Source organism: Sabethes cyaneus, chromosome 2 (assembly GCF_943734655.1).
Source record: "Sabethes cyaneus chromosome 2, idSabCyanKW18_F2, whole genome shotgun sequence".
In the NCBI taxonomy this organism is placed as follows: domain Eukaryota; kingdom Metazoa; phylum Arthropoda; class Insecta; order Diptera; family Culicidae; genus Sabethes; species Sabethes cyaneus.
In genome coordinates, this window is record NC_071354.1 from 50,259,810 (window position 1) to 50,273,995 (window position 14,186).

Consider the following 14,186-nt stretch of genomic DNA (forward strand, 5'->3'; position numbering starts at 1 on the left):
TAGAGACTTGTCTATATTTTCAAAACACATCGTTTCGTCATAATATCATAACAATATCTTGATGCTTCATGTTAGTTTAATGACTTTTTTGCCGAAAAATAGTACGTTTTCGTGCCACAAGGCTAACATTTTGGCTTCCACATTCAGGTATATTCATTAGTATCCTTTGGTTGGTTTGGGACTAAATCGTCTCTCAAAAATTGTCATTTACAAACTTCCATCGATATTCTTTAATTCTGACAAGCCAAGACTGCTCGACATAGTTACATACTATTTTGAATTACTCTTTTTTCAGTGTCCTCGAGTGAGGCAGATGAAAAAGAGATCTAGCCATAGTGCTAGCTCTCTTTTTCATCGTTTCGCAAAAGAGTGAATAAAAGTATCATGTTTCTCGTTCTTGCATAAAATTTATGAAACACATAATTTGACATGTTGATGGCATATTCTTTTAGCAAATCGTTGAAAAAATAAAGTTTTTATCTTCTTTTTAGGTGGATTAATCAACAATTCATTCATGCCAAAAGTTGTTTTTGATAACATATAGAAACTTTGCTATAGATAGTATAGTATTTTATTTACGTTGTCCCTTTTAAAAACGTGAAAACGTCAGATTCATGTTTTTCGCTTTTTAAACCACTGTGTGTTGTGCCGGTACAAAACTTTTTTTTTATTTGCTTCTTACCCTTTACATTATGACCCCCTCTTGTTATCCAGCCAAATGCACAACTGCTATTGGTCTCAATGCAGGGGCGTAGCCAGAAATTTTTCTTAGGGAAGGTTTTACAAAAAAAATTGACAGCCTAACTTTAAGGAGTTTATTCAGGAAATGGGGAATTATTTTCAATCATCATAAGCTATTTTGGTTTATACTCCGGGTTTTTCATTTGACCAAAAAAAAATCAAATTTATATAAAAGAAGGTAAATGTGGAAATTACGCCTCCCAGTTGACATCGTGGTACGTTGTATATTCAAATCTTGGCTGAGAGAGACTATTAGAGTCAATAGGATCAAGTCCTTTCCAGACGCGGCAAAAGTTGAGACAAGTTGACAGTTTAACCTGCACGCTTTTCAACATCGCCCTTGAGAAGATGATCCGGTAAGCAAAATCGAAACGAGAGACTCAATGTTCAGTGAAGGCAGAAAAACTTCTTGGCTACGCAGATGACTTTGATATTGTAGGCCGAAACTTCGCAACGGCGGAGGCCATCTGCGCTAGATTGAAAGCGGAGGCTAGTAGGATTGGGCTAAAAGTAAATGCGTTACAGACCAAATACATGATTGGAAGAGGCTCAAAGAGACGAACGTGCACTTATCATGGACGGTAATCGTTGGGATCGCTGGTGGCCGCGGTTAACACGGCGCATTTAAGCAGAAAATCGAGTCTACTTTGCCCTTCGCGAAACGCTTCCATCCGCTAGCAAACGATAGTCACCGTGCGATGCTGACAAAGTACATAGCCCTTATAGACTGGTAGTTTTTATGGATTTGACGATACTCACGGAGGGCATGTCCGCACTTGCAGACGATATTTGACGGAGCAAAAGCTGGAAGCGGAGAGCGGCGGAGGTACACTAGAATCTCTTTTAACGTCTATTCATTTTACGTGATTTCTTTTTGCGTCAATATTTTTACGTACGGAATTTGAATTAATATCGTTACGTTTTACGTCTAAAATTTGAATTTACGTCCACCCTTTTTACGACCGATTGTTGTTACATCCCATAATAGTGCACGTAAAACGAGATTTGCGAGTATATGAATCAGGAGCAGCAGACACAACTTGGGGAGATTACCATCGGACATCTGGTGAAGCATACGGTAAACTACCGGACAGTCATAAGTAAAAAAGGTTCTATTTAACAACCCTACGGGTATCCAGAACACAGAACTACGTGCGAGATTGCTCAACTTGGTTTTGCAATTTGCGCCTTCTGGGAAATAGGCGACGAGTAACCCAAGATTGAGTTGCATGCAGTCGACTAGTTGAAACAGCACGAGGTCGTCTATGCTACCGACGACGACAACGAGGATCGTACTACTAGTCCTGTAAATTTTCTCGTGCTCTAAGCAATTGGTAGCAGAAATTTCAAGCTTCAAAGTGTAGAACAAATTTTCGTGTGGGAGGGTTTGAACCCCCAAAATCCCCCCGTCGCTACGCACATGTCCCAATGCAATAAAAACGCAACCCATTTTACTTATTGGGACCTTTCTCTGTTGCTGGGGACCATCTCCCTTTTGTCAACCCCCCATGCTGAATCCCTGATCCCTGCGTTAATTCTTTTATGTAAACAAATATGAGTCAAGTTTGACGAAGAACCGTCCAGGCGTTCCGGAGGCTTGGCGGAATATACATTCACACACACGTTCTTAGTTCCCCCTTGTTGGTTTCTTCCCCGTCAGCTTTGCATGAATGCATGGAACTTTTAGGTTCAATATGTACAAAAATTTCCATTTCTCTTAGCTGGTGTTTTGGTAGGATAAGTCCATTTTGAGGTTAGCCTGTTTGTCATAAAGATATTTAGACGTAATGGTCGTTGTGCCAAATGATGCCTTACTATTATGCCAATGTTTTTATGCCAAACAGCGCTATGTCAAATCACTTTATGCTATCTGGGCGACCCCCATTCATTTTCATATCTATAAATACAGCATTTATCACATAATTTTTTTCTAAGGGTTGTTGGCGACAAAATTTGGACACCCCTAAACACACACAGCTTCGGAAATACATTAACAATGAGTAAAATATTTTGCAGAGTGGTAGACGTATGTCTGTTCTTTCTGAAAATATAACACTTGTTTATATAACAAGCGCTCAGCGTAAAATGGCGTCGAAAGAAGAGCAAGTGCGAAAAGCAATTGTGTGCGGTCGCAATGAAAATCCGGATCTCTCGTTAAGAAAACTTGCCAAAAAGGTTGGATTTCCTCCAAGTACTGTTCACAGTGTTTTAAAATCGTTCGATACCCGCTTGACAACAGCTAGGAAGAAGGGAAGTGGAACAAAAACGGATCTGAGGAACCACAAGGATGCGAAGGTAAAACAAATATTGCGGAGGAGTCCAGATCTTTCCGTGCGTACCATTGCTCGTAAAATAAAAATGTCCCCAACATTCGTGCACACTTCTAAGCAACGACGAGGCATAAAGTCTTTCAAGGTGAGGACTGTGCCAAACCGTAATGATAAGCAAAATACGACGGCCAAAACACGCGCTCGTAAGCTTTATCGAGAATATTGAACGAAGTTTCCTTGCTTTATAATGTACGATGAAACGTATGTCCTAGAAGACTTTAAACAGGTTCCTGGTATGTCTTTTTACACTGCCTTGAAACGGAATGGCGTTGCAGAGCATTTTAGGACAAAGAAGAAAGCCAAGTTCCCCAAAAAATATTTAGTATGGCAGGCCATATGCAGCGGTGGTCGAGCAAGGAAAAGTTACATCACTACGGGAACGGTTAACAAGGAAATATACCGCGTAGAATGCCTGCAGAAACGATTGTTTTCGTTCCTACACAGCCATGATGTACCCTCGCTGTTTTGGCCTGATTTGGCATCCTGTCACTACGCCAAAGATGTTTTGGAATGGTATGATGCTAATGGAGTCTATATTGTACCGAAGGAGGCGAATCCACCTAACTGTCCAGAGTTACGCCCCATCGAGCGGTATTGGGCTTTGGTGAAGAGAGAGCTGTTCCAGCAACAACAAGCAACAACTATAGATAAATTACGAAAATCTTGCACAAACGCAGCTAAATTGATTGCCAACAAGTCTGCACTGACCCTCATGGCAAGGGTAAACTCCAAAGTTCGCCAATTTTTCATGCAGACCAAACAAGTAATGTTAATTTGTTTGATAATTATTAACGATACACACATAAATGATATAAAATTGTTTCATGGATTAAATTTCTAGCAAATTTTTTTTTTTTTGCAAAATTAAGGTGTCCAGATCTTGTCGCGAACAAGCCTTACTTGTTAAATTGAAGCCATTTAAAGGCTCGTACCGTGCAAATATTTTATGTAATATTCTGACGCTCGTAATACCGAAGGTTTAGTTATTGTAGTGTAAGCAGCACTACCAAGCAAAGCCTAGGTGCTACATTCCATTATCGAAACTTGACCTTCTGTTTTTAATACGACAGCCTCTGCAGCCAGTTGTTAGAGCACAGGATAATTTGGGGGCTAGTGCTACGATCCTATTGACTCTAACAGTCTCTCACAGCCAAGGTTCGAACATATGACGCATGGCTTGTTAGACCAGCGTCGTACCTCGAGGCCAACTGGGTCGTGACACTACCGCGTGTTAAAAATTTGCAATCCCATATGGCATCCTTGAGGAACCTCAGAAGCAAATTGAGTTAGTTATTAAGTGATTATTTTTTAAAGGAACTGCTAGTTGCTGTTTCCATAAGTCAGCGGCATAGAATGCACAATTTGTGAACATTTATTTTATTTATTTAATTTTTATTAAGCTTAGGACAATTTATAATATTTTTAAAGATGAGGATATTCACCAGTTTACAGTAAACATATGGTTTACATATACTTTACTATTACTCTAGCACAGCGTATCCTAAATACGGGTGCGCCAAAAATTTAGCTTGCAGTAAAATAGTTTGCGAACCAAAAAAGGTTGGAAACCACTGCTCTAGCACATTGATCTAACTAATGAGACACGTATGTATCATGCATCGAAAATAATCTCGAAAACTTATTTTCAAAAACTCCCCTAACTAATCATGTTTGTCTCCTACTTTCCACAACATTCTGTACTTAAAACGTAGGACGAGAAACGCCTCTCAAACGAACCGACAGGCACAAATCGATCGGTTTTGAGATCAGCATAAGAATATAACGATGACATCACGACAGTTGACGCCTTTCGCGAAACTTTCATAACACCTCGGTGGAGACTGAACCTAGCCCAGAACTGCCTGATCAAGTGTCTCCGATTCGTTGTCACCTACGCGTACCACATATTCCGCCCGCGCTATGATCTCGCTTATTTTGCTACAGAATTCACCAAATCTGGTCAAACTTGTTTGCTTGTTTACAGTTCACTTTGCCTTCAAGAATGAATGACAAGCGGGGCAACACTCATCCATGGCACTGACTGTGTCGGTTTGCCCAAATCGGGACAATTTTCTCACCATCGGCCGCCATTCGCACTTTATTGCGGAGCAATCGACGGCGCACTGAAGATCGTAGACAGTAAGCAGTAAGTGTCATCATTATTCCTGGCAGCACACGCTCGTCTTTTTTTTTGTTCCTCATTGAGTCTGACAACCGTACTGATCGGGAGGTGACGATTAGAAGCCTAAAATGCTAATTTTTGCAGTGTCTCCCCCAGCAGGATGCGGTCATTGGCCATAAAACTTAGCTGACGTCACTGCTGGTTTCACTACCCGCAGCAGGTGCACTGTACTACGGTACGGCGGAATGCACTGAAGTTGTTTCCGGCGATGACGCCACTCTTCAGCTATGGAAGGCCCGCGGGGCTGTCGTTCGGGCTAAATTACATCCAACGCCTACACTATAGGCCACTAGTTTGTGTTGAAAAATTTAACTATACGTAGGAGCACCTCCGGAGGAGTTTTAAGATCATGCGTTAGTTTTCGAATTGTAAATGGATTCGATTTCTTTTCAAGCAGGCCGGGTCGGTAGTCCAAATATCATCACAAATCGGAATTGGCCAAATTGGGTCGAATTTGCGAAGGTTGGTGCGGATAGGAGGAATCACTCTCGCCAAAAGGTTACCACGGTAATAAAATTAGCTGTCACGTTGCAATGATGTCATACCGAGCCGAGCTTTACGCAGCTTCCCAACTAGGGACAATGAAGCGCTGAGTAAACAAACAACCCCCGACTTTGCGGCTTTGCGCACTGACCTACCACCGCAACCGGGCATCGCGTCGAGGGTGGACAGTGGTGCCGAGCCGATAGAGATTCAGATTTTTGTTGTTCACTTATTTCAACAGATTATCACTTTGCGGCGGCAGTTTACTGTCGATCGATTTGAATTGCTCGGCGCCCGCACCACCAGCTGAACCGCAGAAACCTCCGACCGACGACACGGCGTCTTCGTTTTGAGTGATGATGTGTGTTGTGAAGAGATTTAAAATTTTACGATTATTTGCCTATGGATTGAAGCGTATCTGCCGTTTACGAGGTTTTGCGCAGGGGTTGGTCCGTAGAGTTCATAAAATTGCATGAAATATGTGGCAGTTTGGAAAGGTGTAATTGCGGTGGCATATAACCGATTTTGTCTTGTGGAAATGGCACATGAAAATCGTAGTCACTGGTGACGGTTACGACCGTACCGTACGATTGGGAAAGATATAGATGTTGGCAGATGGCTTAGTTCGGATTAGTTTCTCCTTCTGTGGCAATTTTTATGACAAGCTCCGTGAATGGTTGTTCGATTGATTGCATAAAAGAAAATTTCCTTATGTGTTGGGAAATAAATTTCTAACCATTAAATGTGAAGGAAAGTTTTGCTTCGCCATCAAATCAAAGCAAAGCCCCAAGATCTACGTAAAGAGATTTCAACTTTGTTTAAACAACATTATATTTAAAATCGTTGCATTCAAAAGAAAGAAAATTGACAAACTGCAACGCAGAGTTTATTTCGAATAGTTGCAACACCAAAGGCGTGAACTCCACACGGAATTCCCATACGCTGCTTGTCTCATTTCTTGGTCAATCGTTAATAATTTCAAGTCAGCAGCAAATATGTACACCCAGTGCATCATCACGTAACTGGCTGGTCGGCTGATGTAACCCAGCCACTGCTGCAGCGGCAGTAGCCTTGGCCAGAGGCTGAAATCGATTCGAATCGATTTCGGCGGCTTTCTTTCTGTACACCCACGTGCGTGTCTGCCACTATCAAACGCTCGGCTGGGTCTGCCCCTGCTCATCTTCAGTTCATTAATGATGCGATGCACGAACAAGGTGTCATCCTATTTGTCGCCATCGTGAAGGACGAAGAAAAGACTGCTTGGGTAAGAGCAGCAATCCGTCATTCATCAACGCCGTGCAGACATCTTTAGGGTTCAAAACGAGCGATGTCCGCGCGCGCTGGGTGGGTCCGCTGGGCGAGCGTTTTGGGTTTTCAAAAGGTCAATTCGTGTTAATTTCATCCTGTCGATTGTGTTGAGGCTGCGTGAACAAAGAGGTTTTCTGTCCGGCAGGGCCTCTAGCTCTACTGGCGCTTGGCGGGGGCGGAATTGGTTAGGCGCCTGTCATAATTTCGAATCGGTTGTGATGCGAAGGCGGGCCCAGTTTGCTTGTTTATTTGCCTTGCGTGAGAGGGCAGCTTCTGCCGAAAACGGAATTGTTACGAATTGTTTGGTCGGTTTGGTTTCATTGGCACAAAGGATCAATGAAAGACCGGAGAAACGCTTTGCCAGCGAAGGTCAAACGACATTATTTCCAGTTGCTGGTCTTACGGATTTAAGCGCAAGAAAGTCACTTGGGTACGCACAAAGCGACACAGTCTGTTTTTTATTTTATTTTTGCCAAATCGCCACTTACGATGGCTGTATGTTGAGGAGGCGATAATTTATGAGTCCGTTGACTGTAGGTATACGTGAATTCAGTATAATTCTGATAGAAAAGCAACCGATCGGAGGGTGTTAAATCCTACGGCTGGTTTGACTGGAATACTTAAAATGGTGTTACGCAGTCCGCGATCGAACTGTGCGAATCGCGTAATTTTGTTTCGCCTTTTGAGGCACGAGTTAATGGCATTGTGCAGAAACTTAGGAATGTAGATCACACAGCAAACTTTCGAGCTCTGAGCAGTTTGCATGATCTAACAAGATGCATTTTTCTACAATGGTTTCTTTGAGCCTATAGTTCAGGGGGAGAATAACGCATATGGAAGCACTAAAAGAAGTAGATTTCTAAAAGCATAATTTAACTGCTATAAATCTACTTATTAATAGTGATTATTATTTACTATTGAATATAATACTATCTAAATTTTCAAAAATCTTAATTCTTCTATAGGAAATGTACACAATTCTATAACTACTGAACTTAAAGTTTTGATGTAAGATTATATTTTTATTTACTACTAGCTGATGTCCCGATCTTCCTCGGGGTCCCTTTGTCACTCAGTCACTTGTATCTATTTTGATGATAAAAACTCTCATAATGCAAGAAACAAAACCCTTTTTTTCATTTGAATATGTCTTCTCCCTTTGTCAGTTCCTCTCATGTTGTCCCCTTACCACTTGTAAATCTGTCTTCTTCTCGGTAATCCCTATAAATTGACACAAAACCTTTTTTACGTTTTTTACGTTTTTGAACTTCCTCCTTTTTAATGGCCGCCTTATTCCCCCTTTCAGAAATAAAACAACTTGTATAACTGCTATCGTTCTAAATACAAGAGAAACGAACCCCTTCACCCATTTGAACCTTTCTCTCCCCTTGTAAGAGACCGTCTCCTTCTTTTGTCAACCCCCGGCATAAAAAAATCATGCCAAAAAACATGTGTTTGACAAACAACGTTTGATGAAGGACAGTCCAGTAGTTCCGGAGGTATGGCGGAACATACACTCATACTCACGTTCGTCGTCCCCCACATGTCAGGTCCTTCCCAGTTGGCACCCCCTTCCGTCACGTAGCTAATTACGCATCCGTTTGCTCAATGAGAATCGCTGTAGTGGAAACGAAACAAAGGTTTATTTACCATGATTCCTCCTCGGGGAAACCCCTCTCTTTTCTCAAAACCAGTTGCACAACTGCAATCGCTTCAAATGCAAGAGAAACGCAACCCCTTTTACTTATTTAGATCTCTCCCCCCCCCCCTTGTTAGGGACTCCCCCCTTTTGTCAACTTCCCAGTGCTAATTCCCTAATGTCAAGGAACATTTCTACCAAATTTGATGAAGAATTGTCCAGGAATTTCGGTGTTATGGCCTCCCCCCTGTTATGACCCCCCCCCTCTTTTGTTCTGATTCTCTCATGCCAAGGAACACATGTGCCAAGTTTGATGAAGAACCGTTCAGGCATTTCGGAGTTATGGATCTCCCCCCTGTTACGACCTTCCTTTCTTATCAACCCCCCAGTGCTGATTCCCTTACATCAAGGAATATGTGTGCCAAGTTTGGTGGAGATCGGTCAAGGCGTTCTGGAGTTATGGTGGAACATACAAACATATTCATGCTCACTTTTATATATATATAGATACTGGGTTGATAGCACTTTGTGAAGATTAAAAACATGGAATAGTAATATCGGGATAAAAGACAACCAAAACGTTTTTATCGCTCTATGCAAATCACTCGTTTAATGCAATAAATGACGACCGTACCCATTATGCAATTGCCAAGTAATCAAAATTGATTAAAAAGTATAGTATTTCATATACCAACCATTTAAGCACACTTTTTGTCTCTTGTCTAATGTACGCCTCGCGATTTTTCTACTTCGACTTTAAAAAAAGTGACAGAATTCCTTCGTTCCGATAGGTCGAGGATTATTCGTTTTGATTGAACCTATATCAAACAGATGTCCTGCAAGTAGACAGTATTATGAAAGTGCCTACCACCGTAACCCCTTTTATTAAATCGGTTTTTTTCAATATGCCTCCAGAATTTAATAAAAGCGAAAGTTTCGTACGAAAACGCAGGTGAGAAAAATCAGAAGTTTTGTGTTATAGACACGACGGCATGGCGTAGAGCTAGGTGAGGAGGGGTTTTGCTATGAAACCTTGAGCCAATATAACGTTGAAAAACAAATAGCATGAAAATAATATTTTAATTTTTCTAAACCATCACAATTATGTTCTATTGTTTATGCTCATCAGATCCGGGACACTCTGTTCGCTTCATTTTTGCTCTCAAAGAGTGCCTTAGTCAAACAGAATTCGAAAACGTAGAAGGGTCTGCGTCTCAGGACAGTCCCTTCCCTTAAATGGATTCTATTAACCTTTCTATAGATTTTGTATAAAAATATCGAATTTATACATTACTAGCTGACCCGACAAACTTCGTATTACCACAAATTAAACTGTGTTGTACATACATCATGAATCTCGGATGATCTTGGTCACAATCTCGAGTTTTGCAAGTTTCTGAGGAGTGCAACCTTAGATGATTCATTTTGGCAGTTACGTAACGATGAAAGCATCCCAGGTAACCTTTAAACATGGGTGCCAATTTACAACACCTATGCTGTCAAAAAGCTAATATACAACAACGTGCAGTATAAAATGCCAGATGTAAATTTTCCTCACAGTAAAGTAGAAAACAACTCCCGTCATTGCTTAGCCAGAAAGCGGATAGCAATATTCGCCGTGATTGTACAACATTTCGCCGAATACCATTTCGCGAAAAACCTTAAGCGGAATGTACCATTTCACGGAAAACTTTTTCGTGGAAAGTACCATTTCGCAGGGGTGATCCTCTCCGTACTCGCTGTTGCTCGATCGGACCCAACTGAAGGAAAGTAATAGAGGTCAGTAGACCTAGGAAAACAAATAAACCTAGACAGTGGTCATTCCCTCTGTTCCCCCAGTGGCCGGCGCTTCGTCGCCGGCAACACTCGCGGCCGTCTCGCCCGGAATGATCTTGTGTTACTATAGATAGTTTTTGTGGTCTTGTTATTGACTAATATTTTATGGAAGAGTCTCGAATTTCTCGAGCTCGATTAGTTTTTGAGTTACGCAAAAACTTCTGTTTTATTTGTATGAGAGTCCTTATTCCGCTACCACAGGGGTGAGAGGTCTCTAACCATCATGCAAAATTCTTGCCTCCGAAAACCCTCACATGCCAAATTTGGTTCCATTTGCTTGATTAGTTCTCGAGTTTTGAGGAAATTTGTATTTCATTTATATGGGAGCCCCCCTTCTTAAAAGGGAGAGAGGTCATAATTCACCATAGAAAAAAAAACCTGCCAAAAAAGTGACAGGGGTGTAAAAATATATTTTTTGCGCTGACCCTAGAATTTACTACGATTTTTTAAACAATGCAAATTGCAAGAATGTTGAATTTCTTTTCACCAAATTACGAATGTTGAGTTTTAAAAAGTTCGTTTCGGCAGCACTGTTTATCGAAATATTTAGTTTTTCTGGCAGCATTGCACAACAGATTTTGACATATGTGTATCAGCGGTTGAGTGAAAAGGACAAAACGAATGAAAAGCTAATGATTACCTTCTTTTTCGTTTCGTGTACTGCTTGCCGCAAGAGTAAAGAGTGCCACAAATGGTTTCGAAGTGGTGAAAATAGAGGACACTGGTACAAAAAGGCATGTAATACATCCGAGAAGTGACGGGTTGAAATATACGTTTTTTATTTTTTCATGTTTACAGTAGTTAGAGGCTTTATTAAAGAAAGTTTTATATGGGTATCATTCAAAACCGAACATTTAATGAAAAAAATTGACGGAAAACCTCTATTGCTTGATTAGTTCTCTAGTTATGCAGAAATTTGTGTTTCATTTGTATAGAAGCCCCCCCCCCTCTTAGGGAGGGAGGGGTCTCTAACTATCATAAGAACCTTCCCCGGCTCCAAACCCCCTACATGCAAATTTTCACGCCGATCGGTTCAGTAGTTTTAGATTCTATAAGGAACATACCGACAGACAGACAGACAGAAATCCATTTTTATAGGTATAGACTAGCTGAGTCGACAAACTTCGTATTGCCACAAATTAAAATGTGTTGTACATAAATCGCGAATCTGTCACAATTTCGAGTTTTACAAGTTTCTGCGGAGCTCAACCTTAGATAACTCAGTTACGTACTCAGTGGCAGTTACGTCACTATGAAAGCATGGGTAGTTTTACAAATTTTCAATTTTTCCTCACAGTAAAGTAGAAAACAATCCCCTCGTTACCCCCCGTTAGCCAGATAAAATAAAGCTAATAGTACTTAAATATTCGCCGTGATTGTATAACATTTCGCCGAATACCATTTCACAGAAAACCTTTTCGTGGAAAGTACCATTTCGATCCGCGGGGTGGTCTTCTCCTTACTCGTTGTCGCTCGTTCGGATGCAACTGAAGGAAAGTAATAGAGGTCAGTAGACCTAGAAAACAACAAATAAACCTAGACAGAGGTGATTTCTGCGGGGGGCTGCAAATAGTTTTTGGTGGTTCTCGAGTTAAGAGGAAATTTGTGTTTCATTTGTATAGGAGACCACCCCCTTCTTGAAGTGGAGAGGGATCATAATTCACCATATAAAAAAATTTGCTTCTAAAAACACCCACATGTCAAATTTGGTACCATTTGCTTGATTAGTTCAGGAGTTATGAAGAAATTTGTGTTTCATTTGATTGGGAGTCCCCTTTCCTAAAATGGGGAGGGGTCCTAATTCACCATAGAAAAAATTCTTGCCTCCAAAAACCTTCACATGCCAAATGTGGTTCAATTTGATTGATTAGTTCTCGAATTATGAGAAAATTTGTATTTCATTTGTATAGTAACCCCCCTAACTAAAATGGGGAGGGGTCTAAATTCATCATAGAAAAAATTCTTGCCTCCCAAAACCTTCACATCCCAAATTTGGTTTCATTTGCTTGATTAGTTCTCGAGTTATGAGGAAATTTGTATTTCATTTGTATGGGAGCCCCCCTTAGTGGAGGGAGGGGTCTCTAACCATCATAAAAACCTTCCTCGGCCCCAAAAACCCCTCCATGCAAATTTTCACTCCGATCGGTTCAGTAGTTTTCGATGCTTTAAGGAACATACGGACAGACAGACAGACAGAAATTCATTTTATAGTTAGATTAGGACGAAGTTTATGCTACAATTATATATATCTACAATATATAAATTCAAATCTTAAAATATTTTAAATGGTAGAACACAGTTCGCCCTCCGTCAAATCTGGGTTCGTGGCTCATGAAGGCCTAACTTATTGTGGTTTACCCGTTTTTGTAATTTTGATAGATTAATTGCAAACCTTATTTTGCTATATTGTCCGTCAATTTTCAATTCAAGTTCCATGTATCACGCAGATTCAGTGACTAGACTAGAAATAGCGATCTATATCGCTGGAGAAGCTTCCAGCGCTTTGCATTGTCAATATTCATTTGATTACACAGAGTTAACGGGTGGCAACTAAAATTTTGGAATTTTTTTAAGGCCCCTATACTCAACAACAAACCAGCTCAGAGAGAAATGAGAGTATGTATGTGTTGGCTCTTTCTCTCCTTTTTTTGTCAATATTTTTTGTTTTGTTCATGCTTGGCTTGTTTTGGGAGCGCGTTGTACACTTCTATGAATTGTCACAGAAATCTCGGCAAAAAGTAACCGGTACAAAATTTAAAAAGCGATTATGTTACGCCTTCGACTGTTTATCAGCTACTGCGCCCAAGTAACAATAGGAGTACATTCTCATAACGGTTTTTCTGACCTATTTTGGTTACAAAAACTATCATAAGGGTGTAATAAAACCTGCGAAATATCTTAGGCAGATTGCAGTAGTGGTGAAAAGTAATACAAAGATCCGTTTCAAGAACCTTTGATACGGAAATCGAATGTTGACATATCCATCATTCGCTAGTACGAAATGCATTGTTGTTCAACAAACAGGTTGCACAGTCGTGCAGCCGTCCGTACTAAGAGAGAGCGAAGATAAAACAAAACAGAGAAGAATGCCAATACGAAGCAAAGTACAAGTATTGTTCTCCTTTTTGCTTTGCTATATACTTCTATGCATTTTTATGATTGCTTATTTAGATCTATTCTTCATTCACCTTTATCAGTAGTTTCTTCACTAGAATATGTGTCTTACAGATAAAGCTGCTCAAAGCATATTTCTTTTCAGTGTCTAATAAGGCAGCTTGTTTCGTTAACTGTTTTAACCAGAGAGTCGAAGTTGCATCTGAATGAGTTACTTACTGAAATGCGTCATATGTTTCAAACCGAACTCCTACAACAAACTTCTCGCTCTCGTGGATAGTGACATTTGAATCATAAAAAATAGTCAGACCCCGAATTTCAGGTAGAGCACATATCATTATTCATTTTTTGCTGTTTGACAAGTCTCACATAATCAGGCTTAAATGTCGGTCGATAATCCTAGCATTATAACATGTTTGCTACTTGGTCATTTTTTGTGTGGCTATTATCTGTATGAAATATGCCTCTCCGCGAATTGGATATGGTTATTCTGATTTGCAAACGAGAACCCGAAAGAGAACTGAGCTGCTGTGTACGCCGTCCGCTTTTCCAG

At 40.6% G+C, this 14,186-nt stretch overlaps 1 protein-coding gene across 1 annotated transcript in view; it reads left to right on the forward strand.

Moving 5' to 3' along the window:
• The window catches only part of LOC128737898 (microtubule-actin cross-linking factor 1), a 401,187-nt gene that overhangs the window by 171,163 nt on the left and 215,838 nt on the right, over positions 1–14,186 (forward strand). The gene's annotated exons all lie outside the window — the stretch shown is intronic.